The sequence below is a fragment of the Sylvia atricapilla genome, chromosome 2, assembly GCF_009819655.1.
Source record: "Sylvia atricapilla isolate bSylAtr1 chromosome 2, bSylAtr1.pri, whole genome shotgun sequence".
NCBI classification, from domain to species: Eukaryota; Metazoa; Chordata; class Aves; order Passeriformes; family Sylviidae; genus Sylvia; species Sylvia atricapilla.
Window position 1 is genome coordinate 54,231,714 of NC_089141.1, and position 15,464 is coordinate 54,247,177.

The following is a 15,464-nucleotide window of genomic DNA, read 5'->3' on the forward strand; positions in this document are numbered from 1 at the left end:
CCATTTTCAAAATGCAGGAGTGTCTGCTGTGCCCTGGTGCAGCTGCCTAACTTTCACACCTACTTCAAGTTTTGCTAAAAACTAAGGATGTCCACAATACAATTTTCTAGCTCCAGTGTTAGCCAAAAGCCCAGCTACTTGGTTGCCCATCCGTGGTCTGTCTATATAGGAACATATATATTCCAACAGAAAATTCTGGGCAACCTTTGGCCAGATTCAACTACACATCCAAGCTGCTTTTTGCCATTTCATTTACGCAAAGCAGTGGGAAACACAAGTAAAGTAGCTAACTAATAATAATAAATGTGTTGTTTAACACATTTATCTCTATTTTACAGCTTGGGATTGATCTAAAGCAGTTGCATAGCATATCTATCCTGAATGCATACATTTTTAAGACATAAAGGGGCAATCTTGGTTACAGTGAAATTTTATGACTGTTTGCATTCAACTTCTCTGTGAGACCTGAGATTCACCATCAACCCAACATCTTTAGGTCCATCTCTACAGCTGAACCTCACAGCTGAAGTTGATCATGCTGACAGCTCCCAAGGAGGAGTCTCCACAACTCCCCACAATCCCCACAGAGGATTTTCATCCTCTGTTGGCTGGCATTGGTGTGGAGTCAGAGGAGTTATCCTCAGTACATATTGGTTTAATTAAAATTAGTCGTATCCTCAGTCAGTGGAAATTATCAAAGAGGGAAATGCTAGGGAATTCTCTGCTGCTGAATGGTGGAGAAATGTATGCTGAAACAGGATTCCCAGGTCCCCTGCTCAGCTAATGAGGTGCACAGCATGGGCTGGGTCCCCTTGGTGCAAATGTGGGATAATCAGTGCAGTCTGGAATTGCACTCTCGGGAGGACCAGTCCATCATGCTCCCGTGCTGCGGCTCGAGTCTTCTTCCATTCTCAGTTAATAATAAACACAACCCAGCTAAGTGATATACGTGACACGTTTATTACCATGTCCTTTAGAAGCAATTTCCTTTCTGCTCTGTTTTCTCACAGACAGTGTAATTACCAAGTTAAAGAGAACAGAGGAAAAAAAAAAAAAGTTTCCAGACTTGATGTTTCCCAGATGAAATGACAAAATTACTGAAGCGGTGTATACTCTTCAGTTCTGTAAGGAGATATACCTTAGGGTTAACAGCTGCATTTCAGCAAGTCTTCAAGTGAAGGGACACAGTGAAATCGACTCTATAAAGGTACAGCTTAGCAGCAGGAGACTTTTATATGATTATACTGAAGCTGTTTGTGCTCACATGGAAGGCAGGTATTGTGAATTTCCTAGCTGTGTTTTGCAAAACAAACCCAGCCACCATTCCTGGCATAACAGATTGCTCAGTTCCACACAGGAGAAGAAGAAGAAAAAAAAAAAAAAAAAAAGAGGAAAAATCCTAATGCAGTAGAAGCAGGTACCCACTGACTTTGTCAGAGTTAGGATTTCCCTTGTGTGCTGCCTCATCTTGGGTTGCACAGGGTGAATGCCATGAGTTTTGCATTTATCTTCCTGTTCACTCTGTAGCCCTGCCACCAAGGAACGTGTTCAACTGAGGACCAGAAAATAATCCCTAAACTGCAAATTGCTCAGCAGCAAGTGCCCTAAGCTGTCCTATGCATAATAGTTGCATATTGAGCACAGTGGTGCTGGTTAATGCTTGGATTGGATGACCTCAGACATCTCCAACCTTAATGATTCTGTGATTCATAAACCAGAAGGCTGAGAGGAGTGTGAGTGAGGGTGTACAGGCTGAGAAGCACAGGGAAAAAAGGCCTTTGGATTTCTCTGCACCAGTGTGCCCAGTGAGAAATAGTTTCCATACATGCTTTCAGCTCCTTCTGCTTGGAAAGAAAGGACACAGCCCCAAGGCATGATCATTACAATGGGTTCTATGTAAGTTGCTCCTTATAAGCATTTGTCAAACTGCAGTGAGTACAGGACAGTGGGGCAATGTGTCCTCATTCAGCAGTGGCTCCCATGGGAGATGGATCATGCTGGGAACCAGGCAGACTGCTGCTGGGCTCTGGCACAGCGAAACAAGCTAAGGTGCTTGTGTTTTAACCTCTAAAATCCCAAATCATTTGGCTTCTGATATCCTCAGAGGGTCTGCATTGACTGTCTTGGTCAAAGCAGCAGGGGCACTGTCTGGGTGGCAGTTAAATCATCCTCTGCAAAGCGCTCTCTGCTTCCCTTTTGGTCAGAGGTTTGGAAACTTTCAGAGCATTCAGCAAAGCTAGCAGTTGTGTGAGTCTGCCCACTTCATATTGGCTTTCAAGAAGGATAATTTAGCAGTAGAAAAACAAGGAGGCAGAGTCAGCCAGCAGGAGGGTGATGTGATGGAGCAGCACAACACGTGTGCCATGGTGTGAGGCAGACAACGACCCCGCACTCGCCTTTCTCCAGCACCCCCAGACCAAGCGCACATCCAAACCAAGCACGAGGAGGATCTCTTGGAAGGGTCAAACCCCTCTTCCTTGTAGAGAAAGTCTCAGGAGCTGGTTTTAGGGGGCTGCTGTCCTATAGGGCTGCTCTTGAAAGCTGCCTCTGTCAGGGCAGGAATTGGGACCCCCATGGAGCCCTCCCACCTCCAAAAAACCTGTTGTGTGACCCCCTATGGCCATCCCCACCAGTCAGTGGGCCTGGTGTCCCACCAGAGTTTCTGCTTCTTCCCAGGCAGCTGTCATGAGGTTGGCTGGAATGGGGATGTTTGCTACAGCTGAGGGCAGAGATGGACAGCCTCGTGTCTGTGATGCTGGGATATCCCCACACTGTGGGTCAAACATAAAGAACCAATTAAGTTTAATCCTTCTGAGGCAGGAATCATGGGCCAGATTTCAGCTGGTGTAAATCAGCATGGCTCTGCTGGGGTCAATGGAACAAACCCAGCCTGTGCCAGTACAGCCTCTGGATTGGTGCCTGCCATTGTGCACAGTCACAAACACTGCTGAGTGCCATGAAATTAGAATGAAAGATTAATAAAATCATATTTTGCATTGTCCTCAGCACAGACAGGCCATTTGAAATAGCACAGCAGCCACGTATTGTTGGTGGCTCTGAACCATGTTGCTTTCAAAATACACTGTTGTGTATAGAAATTAATATGGTTACATGGTGAAAAGTATTATCCTCTGCATTATTTGTTAATTAGCCTTATGGCTAAACAATTCACTTCATTTAACCTTATAGTTTTTATTTGAAATTGCACACAGCACTTCCAAATGCTTTATAAGCTCAGCTGTTCTCTAGACTCTTTTCCTGGGAATTTAGGAGGTGGTGCCCCTCAGGGTTTTGCTCACAGAATGTCCTCAATACCAGTTAGAACCAGGTGTGCTGGAGGAAACATCTCTTCACTTTCTCTCCTCCTGCAGTCTCTGCAGAATTCCTCTTTACTGACAAACTCCCTGAGAGAAGGTTTCATTGCAATTTACGATAACCATGGTCATTTAGCATGTTGAAGTCCACTCCTTTCCTTTGACAATATGTGTGATACTGAGTGAAAGAATTAATATGCAGATTTTTTGGTTTGAAGCAGCATCTCAGGACTATGTACTAACCTAACACCCAGCCCCTTTCCCCCTAAATAAGAAAATAAGTTTTCCTAAAGTCAAGCCATTTGCTCCCTATGGCTTAGACCCTGTTCCAGAAATTGTAATTGAATTTTGCAGCTTCTATCTCAAGCTTACTTGCTTAGGATATCAAAAGCTAGTATTGCCTTAAAAGCAGTAATAGTCGATTTGATGTTTAATCATATCACACTTCTGATTTGCAACAGAAGCAACTTTGTGGTCCAGCTGAAGCTGAAATAAAAAGCAGATCAAATTTAATTTCTTGGAGATGTAATAGCCTTTATTCTTGCAATTACCCACCTATGTCTTCTCAGAGTAGAGTTAATTACTGGGAAAGATAAGCTGCTCTTTCTTTCATTGTTACAGCTGGGGTGATACTGGATCAATGTGACTTGGTACATGCTCATTGCATTTTGAGAGACACATTCTCCAGTGAAAATTGACAGAACAATTTCAGCAGACAGAAAACCTTCCCCTGAATTTGCACAAGGCCTGCAGATGCTCCTGCCACAGAATAAGTTTCCTTACAAACAGATCAGGAGAATGGTGATGTGATGTTCTCATAGGGGCTATGAATTCATCAGTCCTCAAATGTGTCACTGCTTTGATTTCATGCCCCTGGCACACCCACGGTGGTTTCCTGTGCACTTCCTCATAGAGAAGGAGCCTTGCTGGGCCAGTTGGATGACAACAGAAACCTTTTGGATATGCTAAAGGGCTGTCAAGCCTCTGCAGATCCCTGTTTGATTTCCTCTAAACTGGGAAAAATTTCCCAAAGTAAGGGGTTTCCAAACAGCTGTTGCTGGGACAGCTTTGGTTCCTGGGCTCAGGTTTTGTCCCTGCATTTCAGAAAAAATCTTCATAGCTCACACTGGCAAAGCTTGGGATCTTGTGGTACAATCTCACCGGCGGCACCTGTATCGGACATATCTCAAAGGTAGCTCAGATTTCTCCTGGAGCTCCTGTTCCATGTCTGGCCAGTTAAAACAGGTATTTTGGGCCACCAGATCTGTATTGTATGAATTGCCGTGGCAGATGTGTGACGGTAAAACTTAGCTCCTTTGGTAGCATTAATGCCTGGAGTTGAAGGAGGTATTCCCTTGATCTTAAAGATCCCAATGTATCTCTGCTGACCCAAGAAAAGTGGAAGGGAAAAAGGATTGTCTAAAGAGGAGTCAGAGCTGCTGCTGCTCTGATCTGTCCCTCTCCTCTTTCTCTCTTCTTTGACTGTTATGAAAGCACTTTGGTATTGGCCTGATCCATTAAGAGCCTGTTTCTACTCCTCATGGCCTCCCAACTCAGCTCTGCCTGTGTCTGTCAGCTCTCTGATTTTGCACAACATCTCCCCTCTGGTCACCACCCGTTCAGCTTCATTTTCTCATTACACCTGGGAAACTTTTGCTGTCAGAGGGGTTCCATTCCCTGCTGCAGCTCCAGGTTTAGCTGTGAGATGACAGTAGTCAAAGCCAGTGTTGCTCAGCCCATGTACACCAGCAGGGCACTGGGCTGGGTGAGGGAGGCAGGCAGCCTGAAGCCCCTCTGCAGTGTGGCCTTGCTGCCTGACCTGGGGGTCATTTCCTCTTAGCATTCCCTGCTTCAGCCCAGTTTGGTGAACTCCTCTGCTATTACAGATGGGCTGTGCTTTCCAAACATTTCTAACTAGTTGTGCACCTTCATGCTTGACTTCCCACTTGTCTTCATTCAAATCCCCCTTGAACACTCAGTCCTTCCAAGAGGCCTATAAACGCTAACCTAAGTCAAGATAATGTCATTATCACTGCTTTCGATGAAGTAACCCATCAAGTGCTGAAATAAATAATTTTCCCCGGGGATTACTGCCTGAAGGCCAAATGTAATCAGTAAAGCTTGGGTTTGACAAGGCTGTTACAGATAGAATTCATTTAGTAATGAGTTCCAGCCTGAAAGTCCACATTGGTAATGTGTCTGTGGTTTTAATGAAACATTACCGAGACCTTTATTTCAGCATCTTTTGTTTGTTAGATATGTTGTTTGTCAGATAAATCTTCCCACTTGATAAGCACGTTTTTTTCTCCCTCTTCCCCCACCTGAACAATAGGTCTCTAAGCTTTTTGTTGCCAAATGCTGTTTTCCAAAAATCTTATTTGATCCTCTGGAATAAGTGGCCAAAACCAACACGCCAGCTATGCTATTGCCTGTCCATGGAGGGATTACTGCCTTTGGCAATGGTTTTTATGAAACAGTTCCTCCTGATGACCACTGAGGGAAAAAGAAAAGTTCTATCTGTTCACCACACTATCAGGAGAGAACCTGAATCATCGATAAGGGTGGTTTCTAAGCAACCAAATGCAGTCTACAACCATAATAACAGCACTTGGAGAGTAAATCACTTAGTCTGGTACATGCCCCACTCTCCAATTAATGGCAAATTCTTATCAGCTGTATTGTCTGGCAGACACATTTAAAGGGCTGAAGTAGTTCTAAAACAACACTTCAAGTGGTAAAACAAAACTCAGAGTCATTCAGCTCTCCCAAAGACTAATAGCTTTATAGAGTTATTACAGAAAATGCCCTAAAGATTTTAATGGAAAATAACAATTCTTACCTTTTCTACTCTATAGGATATTCCAGCGAACTGTGTCTCTGTTCAAGGCTGACTTCCCAAAGCTACAGAAAAGACACTGTCATAGGTTTTTGAATATTTTTCCTGATTTTGCCCATAGAAAAATGACTCAGGTACCATCAATGGTAGTGTTTATTACAGTGCAGAAAACTCAGTCTTCATAAGAGAATCATATACTGCATCATTGTCTGCTCTACTGAAGTGTAAAACCCAGCTAAAGTAGGACCAAAACGATCTTTTTCAGTAGGTAATATTGCAGGAAGTAATACAGAAACCTGTAAAAAGTACCTTTCCCTGCCACAGTCCACTTCCTAAGTCTGTCACTAGCCAGCTTGACTCGCTGCCATGCATATTCCTTTATTGTCTGCTTCTCCTTGCCATCTTACTGCAGAGAGAAGGTGATGCTCCCCCGTGAGCTGGTCCTAGAAAAGGTCTCCTTGTCTGTCCGTGGTAGCCCTTCTCCTCTTCCCATGGGCAGAGAAACACAGGGAGCAGGCAGCCCTCTGTTTCTCTTAGCTGAGAAGTAAGCCAAGAGGACTCACATCTTCATCTTCATCTTCATCTTCATCTTCATCTTCATCTTCATGGTACATTTTAACAAGCAGGGAGGGATTTAGGAGACCTGATGGGCCATGAAAAGGGATGTTTTAAAATGCACTGCAGAAGAGAGCAGGCAGCAGGTGGTTGTTGTTCTGCATGGCTTTTGTGAGGAGGGAAATGACAGCAACACTTTCTCGGGTGGCCCCATCAAGGACGCTGCGTGGAGCAGGCTGCTGCTGACACAGAGCGCTGGGAAATGGGAGACTGGGGAAACAGGCATCCTTTCTGGTTAGGGAGCAGCTGAGAGGGATGGCAGGGAGTCTGAGGACACCTGCTTCTTGATGTGCATGGTGTTGAAAGGGCCACAAACCCTGTGGTCCATGAGGGAACAAGGACCAGAACTTCAAAAAAGCAAATGTTTGCTGGGGGAAACACAGGCACTGCGGCCACCCAGGAGCCTGAGCAGCACAGAACTTTTCATGCTCCAGTTTGGGTCCTTTTAAGTGGCATGCTAAGATCTTCCCATGATTTCTCTTGACCTAGGTATAAATGGGAGGTAGATTTTATATCTGCCCTTGCTTTATCTGATTTGTCTAGTTTGACAGTGTCTGGCACGGTGGTAGTGCTGAACATAGCTGAAATATAAGCAATACCAAATAACTTCCCAGAGGAGTTGTAGAAGCTCAAGAATGCAGCAAACAAGGATGGGAATCTGGGTCTAGGGCATGGGGCAGGGAAATACTGTGACTGCCTTAGTTGCAGACCTCTATGCTAACATATATTTGACAAATATTTAAAAAAAAATTGATGGCATCCTAGAATCTGTCCACATGTTAAATGCTCCTGGCAAGATTGATATATTTAGTTTTGGGAATGTAATCTCCATTTCTTCAAATGCATGCAAGAACCAATCGGCTCTCCAGGATCAGAAACCTCAACACAGGGCAGTCTTTGGGGAGCAAAAGGCCCTTGAGTCCATGGCAAACCAGCACATGACAGTGATGTATCTGCTCAGTGGAGGATGCACAATGAAATTTAGGAAATGATGCGAGAGGAGGCATGAAGGGAGGAACCCGTTTCACAGCAAGTATGAGGATGTCTTAGGCTTAGTCAGATTTGGAGATGCGATGAACAAGCCAGATGTTTCCAAAATAGAATTCTGGATACTTGCAGAGACTCTCACCTAATGCTAAAGAGTTCTCCAGGATGATGAGAAAAGTACAACAAAGAAATGTAATGATGTACGTTTTACTCCCCCCCAGATCTATGTATTTCTCATGCTACCTGATTAAAGATCATATTTTTGCTTAGAAACCAAAGTGAATCCTGGGAGTGCTTCAAGGTCTGAAAGGAAGAAGTCCAAGGAATGTTTTAGTGGAGAGATGATGTCATTTTAAAAAAAATTCAAGATATATTTCACACGTATGTGTGAAAAAGGGCAGCTATTTAATGTTGCAGTGAGCAGCAGGGTGTTATGACACACTACAGATGACAAGGGTAGCCAGGTTCTTGTTAATAGATTGCTTAGGGTGGATTAGAGCGAAACAACACTGGATCATCAGTGTTAGTAAATACACACATGTAGGGTTTATTACAGAGCACTTTGGTTGCAAAAGAAAACAGGTATGTGGTCATCTTGGTTATTATTGTCTATAGCAGTAGAAAACCATGAAATTATTGCAGTATGAATGTGCAACAACATCACCCAAGGACATGCAGGAGGGAAAAGAAAGAAAGAAAGGACAAGAGTGTGAAGATCTCACGACCTGTAGGCCCCGTGATGAGACTGGACTGCCGCACAGTCTTGACTGAAGTGGTGGTCGCAGACCTGATCCATCAGGTGATGGGGCATGTCCGAAAGAGTGGTGGGGGAAAAGCCTTGGGAAAACCCACAGAACACAACATCTGTTGGGTTTCTATTCACTCAGGTCCAGGTGGGAAGGCCCACATACCTCCCCTGGGGTGGGAGCATCACAATGGATGATGTGCTGTTGTGGTTCAGCACACTTCAGAGGCTCTTGACACCTTCTAAATCAGACAGCTGCCCATCACACCATCGCAGTTGAGTCCATTATGTCCCATTATGGCCCATCAGCAGAGATTAAAACCCAACCCTCACACCAATGTCCCGGTAAGTTCCCGGTGGAGGAGGGGGAGCCCCACAACCCCGAGGTTTGTGCGAGGGCAACTCAGCGTAAGGAGAGGCACCACAGCCTCTCCACAGGATCTGCCTCCTGTCACACCCACAGCCCATCATTCCCCCTCTGAAATACCAGAGCAGAGGTTGGCCATTACACACCCAAAAGGTCACCTCCTCCGTTTCAACAAAGCACCCCAGGCATCTCCACAAAAGGGGCAATATTTTGGGTCATTATCACTTAACAGTTGTCTCTGACACCGGGAGCAAAGGACACAGACAAATCCATCTACATGAATCTATGGGCAGTGAATTTCTCAGCTGAAACTAAGAAGGAGCTTGTGAGCATGTATTCCTTGTTGACAGCAGGGCACTGCCATGCCTCTTCTGCAGGGGAAGACACATTCTGGAGAGGGGTTTGGTTCTGGCTGACCTGGTGGTCTACGCCAGGAGGAACTCTTGAGGCAAAAGGAGATTGATGCATTAGGCAGTGTTGGGTACCCTAGACTGGTGACAGTGGAGGGCCTGTAGGAGAGGCTGGGATAGGACACCAATCACACACCTACCTCTGCTACCTGCGACCCATCACAGCCATCCAAACGTGGGTGAAGTAGTGGGTTACTATCACTAAGACAGCCTCTGCCTGTGCCGTGTCAGCTGTAGATGAGTTCTCACAGCACAAGACCAAAACATTGAATAGCAGCTGCCTGCAGAGAGGGCAAAGAGTGGAAAGTTCTCACCCCTACACCCACATCACAGTCACCCGTGTTAATAATTACCTCCAAGGAGGGAGTTAGAAAGTACAGAGGTAAGAGATCTCTGCGGTCTTCACAGCTCTTGGAAAAGCAGAGCTAAGATGCCCTGAACCTCCTTCTCAGGGCAGTTTCAGATATTTCTCTCCTTTTTAAAAAATTTCCAAGTCAGCTTCTCAGCTGTACTTGCATATGGGGTGCATATGGAGGAGAGAAAAAAAAAAGCAGTGACTGGCGCCAAACAGGGCCTGCTGCAGCCTTTAACAGTCCTCTCCTCTTACTATTAAAATGCAGCTTTGCCCAGTGAAAATGCTGTGTTATTGCTGCAAAAATACTTCCCAAAGACATGGCCCTTGGAGCACAGCAGGGAAATGGGATGTGAAGCAGGCGGCTTCGGAGCAGCAGACACAGGGGCTGAGTGCAGCAGCCAGGTGAAGTCCCAGAGACTCCCAGCCCTGCTGACCTGGCTGGCAGGGCCTCAGCAACATGGGAGCTGCTTGTGGGTGGGCTGAGCAGTACATGGGCTGGGGTTTTTATGGGGAGAAGCAGCAATGATGCCTGCTTCAGGCTGCCTTGAATCACAGCTCCTGGATCACAACAGGAGGATGGGACCATGCTGAGCCTTCATCTATCCATCATGTTTTGCTCCCCAGATGGGCAACTTTTCTCCATCTTGCCTGGACATTAGTGGGGACATCTCTCCATCTCCAATTGACTGCTTTCATGTGGGACATGGCTCTCTCCTCTTCACATCCCCACAGTCCTGCCTTCCTTTCCATGCTCCCCAGTCTGTGTACATCAAAGAGCAATTGCACATAGGAGGATGCCTTCCCTTCTGCATCCCACTGCCATGTCCCAGTCTGGGGCCAGCTGGTTCTTCTGCTGTCCTGTGTTTTGCATGACACTGCCCAGAGGAATGAGCCCTGGTGGGGGCTCTTCTTCCTATTTGCCCTGGTGGGGGGCAGGAAGAGAAGTGGACCTGGAGGAGGGTTGCTGATGAGGCCAGAGAAGCCATCATTTTTTGATGCTTTTGGTGAGCTGTGGCTGTGCTGCTGTACCCGGGAAGTGGCTGGCAGCTCCTTTGAAGCCTCCTGCCCCGTCTGCCTGCCAGCTGCTCTCCATGCTGTGCTGCCCACAAAGGCACTGTGGGTGGGAGATGGAATGGGAGCAATGCTGAGGCTCAGGTTTGGTGGGATGGGGAGCTGCCTGCAGCGGGGATGGGCGATGTGCCACCCATGCAGCCTCGGAGGGCAGATTTCTGGAGCCGTGGCTGTGAGCTTTGGTCCTTGGGGTCTTCCTCCCCTCTTCCACAGCACTTAGTAGTCTCTGAGCAGCAAGTCAAAATTTATTTCTGATCAAGACAAATAGCCCTTCAGTGGGATGCCAAATATTTTTGCAGGCATTTGGCTTGAAGCTGTAGGAGGACAGTGCTGTTTACAGTATGAACCTACATCAGGACAGTGCTGGTGACTGCATAAACCAAAGTCTCGCTTTAAGAGATGCCCAAAAGAGGGAAGAAAATATGAGCTTTCCGAGGTCAGTGGGGTCTTAACCCTTTCTCCTGGTTCTTGCCAAAGCCCCTAGGAAAAGAGCTTGTTTGTCAAGAGTTGTTTTCTTGCCTGCACTATCTGTGCCTGTTCTCATGCACTGTATGCATCTCACCCACCTGGCTGCATCCTCAGCAAACTGTGAGGGCTGCACACCCTCTTTAAATGCAACAGCAGGCTGTGAAATACTTTGTTATCAAAGCTCTGTCTTTTGGCTATACTGCACCTGTCATCAGTACCCATTTGAAGGCTTCTTGCATGACACTGCACAGTTTTCTTCACCAAACAGGGTGCAGAGTAGATGGGAAATCAGTGCATTGTTTTGGTTTCTTTTATCCTTGTCTTGTCTTTCCTCTAGTTCCAGTGTGTAAAGCTGAAAGATGTAGTTAGGGACATGGTTTAGTGGTGGACCTGGCAGTGCTGGGTTAATGATTTGACTTGATGATCTTGGAGGTCTTTTCCAAGGTGAATGAGTCTATGATTCTCTATTTTTGGTTTCACAAATACACACCCACACTTATGCACTACTACTAATGTACCCAGTCACATTATCTCTTCATGATTCTTCATGATCTCTTCCTGTAGCCCATTGGTGAAGAGCTGACCATTTTAGCAGCTATAATCAGCTAAGACCAATTTTAATGAGTTACTTCCAAAAGGGAAAATGAAACTAGAAGTTAGATTTCATTGTGAAAGAACTGGTTGCATTAAGAGGTGGTGGAATTAGTCCAGAAATATGGAGTAAAAATAATAAATTGTAAAAACAATGAGCTTCAGGAAAACACTTGGTTGTTGTTTTTTGTGGGGTTTTTTGTGTTTTTGGTTTTTTCCCCAAGTATTGGTGAGTTTTCAGAATACTTTGCCCACATCCAAAGTTACCCTTCTGTGAAAAAGAAAAGGATCCCATTTTTTCAGAATAGTCTCTGGGAAGCTGTGATAAATCATGTATATTGTTGTCACCTCACCTCAAACATTCTGAAATTTCTGTGGTGACCACAGCCAGAGACAGACGTGAAAAATATTGGGTTGGATTGGAAAGGAATGAGCAGCTATAAGAAAAAACACAGGTGTTAAAGTGTCCTCCAGTGCCAACCCAAACAAAGGGTGGTCTGTGCTTAATTTTCCTTGGAGTGACAAGGGTGTAGTTTCCAAATACAACAAGATTTCTTTCCATAAAATTTAGTTTATGAATAAAGATTACGTTTTCAAACTGAGAAATTAACAAGTCTATGGATTTCTGGATTCATATGCTTTGACAAATGAGGTCGATTTTAATGGCATTAGCACTGAGTGGACAAATGGGACTAATTTGCAGGATAGTGGATTCCAGATATAAGAAAAATCGTTGGTGATAAAGATTTATGAATACCATGTTCACGCTGATGAAGTGCTTGGTTGTTGCTACTTAAAATTTAATAGTAGTTCCCCATGGCTTTTTTTTTTTTTTTTTTTTTTTTCTTTTTTTTTTTTTTTCTTTTTTTTCATCCCGTGGCCTTTTTGACAACAGGAAAAGAAGAAGACAGCAAAAGGGTTTAGAGGATGTGAATGGGGTCAGGCTCCGCACGCGCTAAAGAAACAACAAATTGTCTGAGGTCATAGACATTGTTAAATTGCACTCAAAATGTCCAGTGCTTTTGTTCCAGCTGATATCCTAAAGCAGATATTTGGTTGTTTATTCAGTATGGAGATAAAGCTGAACTGGCTGTGCTGGGGACTGTCGTTTGCCGACGCAGCCTGCCTGGGGCACGGTGCCAGCAGGAGAGGCTTCAGACCCCAGTGCTGTGCTTTCCTTCCCAGCAAGAGGAATGATGCCTGCAGAAGTGCTCAGGAAAAGGTGCCTGAGACCCAGAGGGTGGTGGGAACATCCCGGCTCAGCTCCCTCCTGCTGCTTTGCAGGAAAAGAAGAGGAAAAGGTGTGGGGATTTCTAAGGCATGGCATAACTTCTGCTCCTGGATCTTTGGTGGCATTTCCAGGCTGTTCCAGGAGGGAAACAGGTGGAAAGGGAGCAGCCTTTGTTGCCTCCTTGAGCTATGCATGCCCCTACTGGACATGTGGGTTTTCCCTCTCCCAAGCAGGAGGAGGGCAGAACAGCTGTTTGAGAGCCTTGGGCAGTGTTGAGCTCCTCATAAAGGCCACTGATTTCAGAGGCGGTTTTGCATCAAAATGTTTTTAAGAGCTTGGGGGGTTTTTGCATACTGAAGTGGTGGTACTCTGGGAAAGCTTTGATGGGTTCTCAGCTCCTCTAAACACATTTCCATCAACAGCTGATGCCACGGAATAGCATCAGGCCCTGTGTTGCTTCAAGCATCATAAACCTGGTGGCAGCAAAATGCTTCTCCGGGCCTCTTGAACCTTCTCTGCCTCCAGAACCTCTTGTCATGCACCATTGGATGGGATGCTGAGTAGTTTAGGCAGAATTCCTGTAGCTACTGAAATATTTTGACCTTTAAAGTCACCTTGTTCCTCTATCAATGACTAACATCAATGATTAATATTCTTTCTTTTCTGACTGACCTTTTTTAAAAATAATAATTCTTGGGGTGTGGTGTAAGGTAGCAATTGCAAATAGACAACATTTCTTTTAACTTATCAAAATACACAGACAAAAAACAATCCCAAGAAATGTCAGAAGGAGGACTGACTGGGCAAGTAAAGTTCTATTGCTCTATATAATATTCCCTTTGCAATGTAGGCTTGCAGTTGTATATCATACCATTAAGAGTAGGTAGCTCATGTGCTCTTCTGAAGGGTACCTGAAGTCTTCTAATTCACTCCTGTAACTGTCTGATACATGCCTTCTATTCAGCTATTATTAAAAAAATTAAAATGTGATCTGAATTATTTTCTATCTCCTGAATTTTTTATTTTTCTTCTCACTTATTTTTGCCCTAAGATATTCTTGGCATTGCTTTTTCTTGGAGATGTTACATAAAAGACTTTAACCTGTAGCAGTTGTTTAAAATTAACTCTGGCAAAATGAATGTAAAATCATCATATTGTTCTAATAGGAGGTGGTTTCCCTGCTTCAGAGACCAGAATATCCATGTATAGAATCTGGTGAAATAAAGTCCATGAGGGAAGAAGGTGGCAAAGAAGACAGGGACACAGATGAAGACACAGAAAGCCACTATCTTTTTTCTTTTAGCACACCCGCTTCATGATCCCAATGTATGATGAGCTGATTTGACGAATCTGTCCTGTTAGGCTTATTTTCATATTTTGAGGTTACATGTCTGAGGTGGAGGGCTGCATTCATCCTGTACCTGGAGCATCAGAAGTAAACATGCAGCTGACTGATTTCCCATGTCTTTCAAAAAAGAGCATCTCTAGAGAGGGGTTCACATGTTGGGTGGGACATGTCGACATCTTTTTTAAACAGACTAAGGTCACTTTTGTAAAATGTTGTTCCAAAATCATGCGCCTATATTGACAATTCAGGCAATTCAGGAAGTCTTGCCAAGGAAATGGATTTCCAAGTCACTACACCTAAAGAAACCAGGCAGAGAAAACATTTCTGCCCTTTGCCCAGCAAATAATATTTGAAGATAGTTAGAAAAGCATCTTTCAATCACTTTGCAGAGGTGTTTTGTACCAATGAAGATGAAGGTAGGGGGCTCAGTGACATTGTCAGATGCCAACCACTACTGCATTTCTGTCAAGAACAGTAGGAGTTGGCAAGGTAACACTTGTCACATGCTGTGAAGCAGAAGCTTCTCTTTCTAAGCTGGCCATGAAATGGTCAAGAATCTAAATCTCCCTGAAAATCCCATTTCTTGGGAGTTAAGTTGCTTCTCAAAATGGTGTATTTGGGATCCCAAGCCATTTTTCAGAATGCCTTTTTGAAATATGTCATTGTAGATGCTCTTAGATGCTGCTTGACTCCACAATATGTTGGGCTTGTGAGAGCCAAGAAAATTTGATTACCTATTTGTTGAGCATGTTCTTAGGCAGAACAAGAGCAAAGAGTAATTTTATTTAGCTTGAAGTATCTGGTAAACATAAAGAGGAAAAGAGCTCTGCAGCTGGACAGGTCTTATCTCAGTATCTTTATTTACATTTTCAAAGAACACTGACGCAATCAAGCTACCAAAAGAACTGCTTTCCATCAGTCTGGGAACAGAAACAAATTAGTCTTTAATAGTGTTGTGTGAAAACTCTGGTGAATGTTATGTAAAACTGTGCAAACAGAATTCTTGTGCTCTAGTTCCAGGTCATTTAGTGGGCAAAAAGAGAGACATTTTGTGTGAAATAGCCATGAAGTGGTTTGCTATTATATAAGGAGAGGAACTGCCAGATCAAACTAATGCCGAGAACCA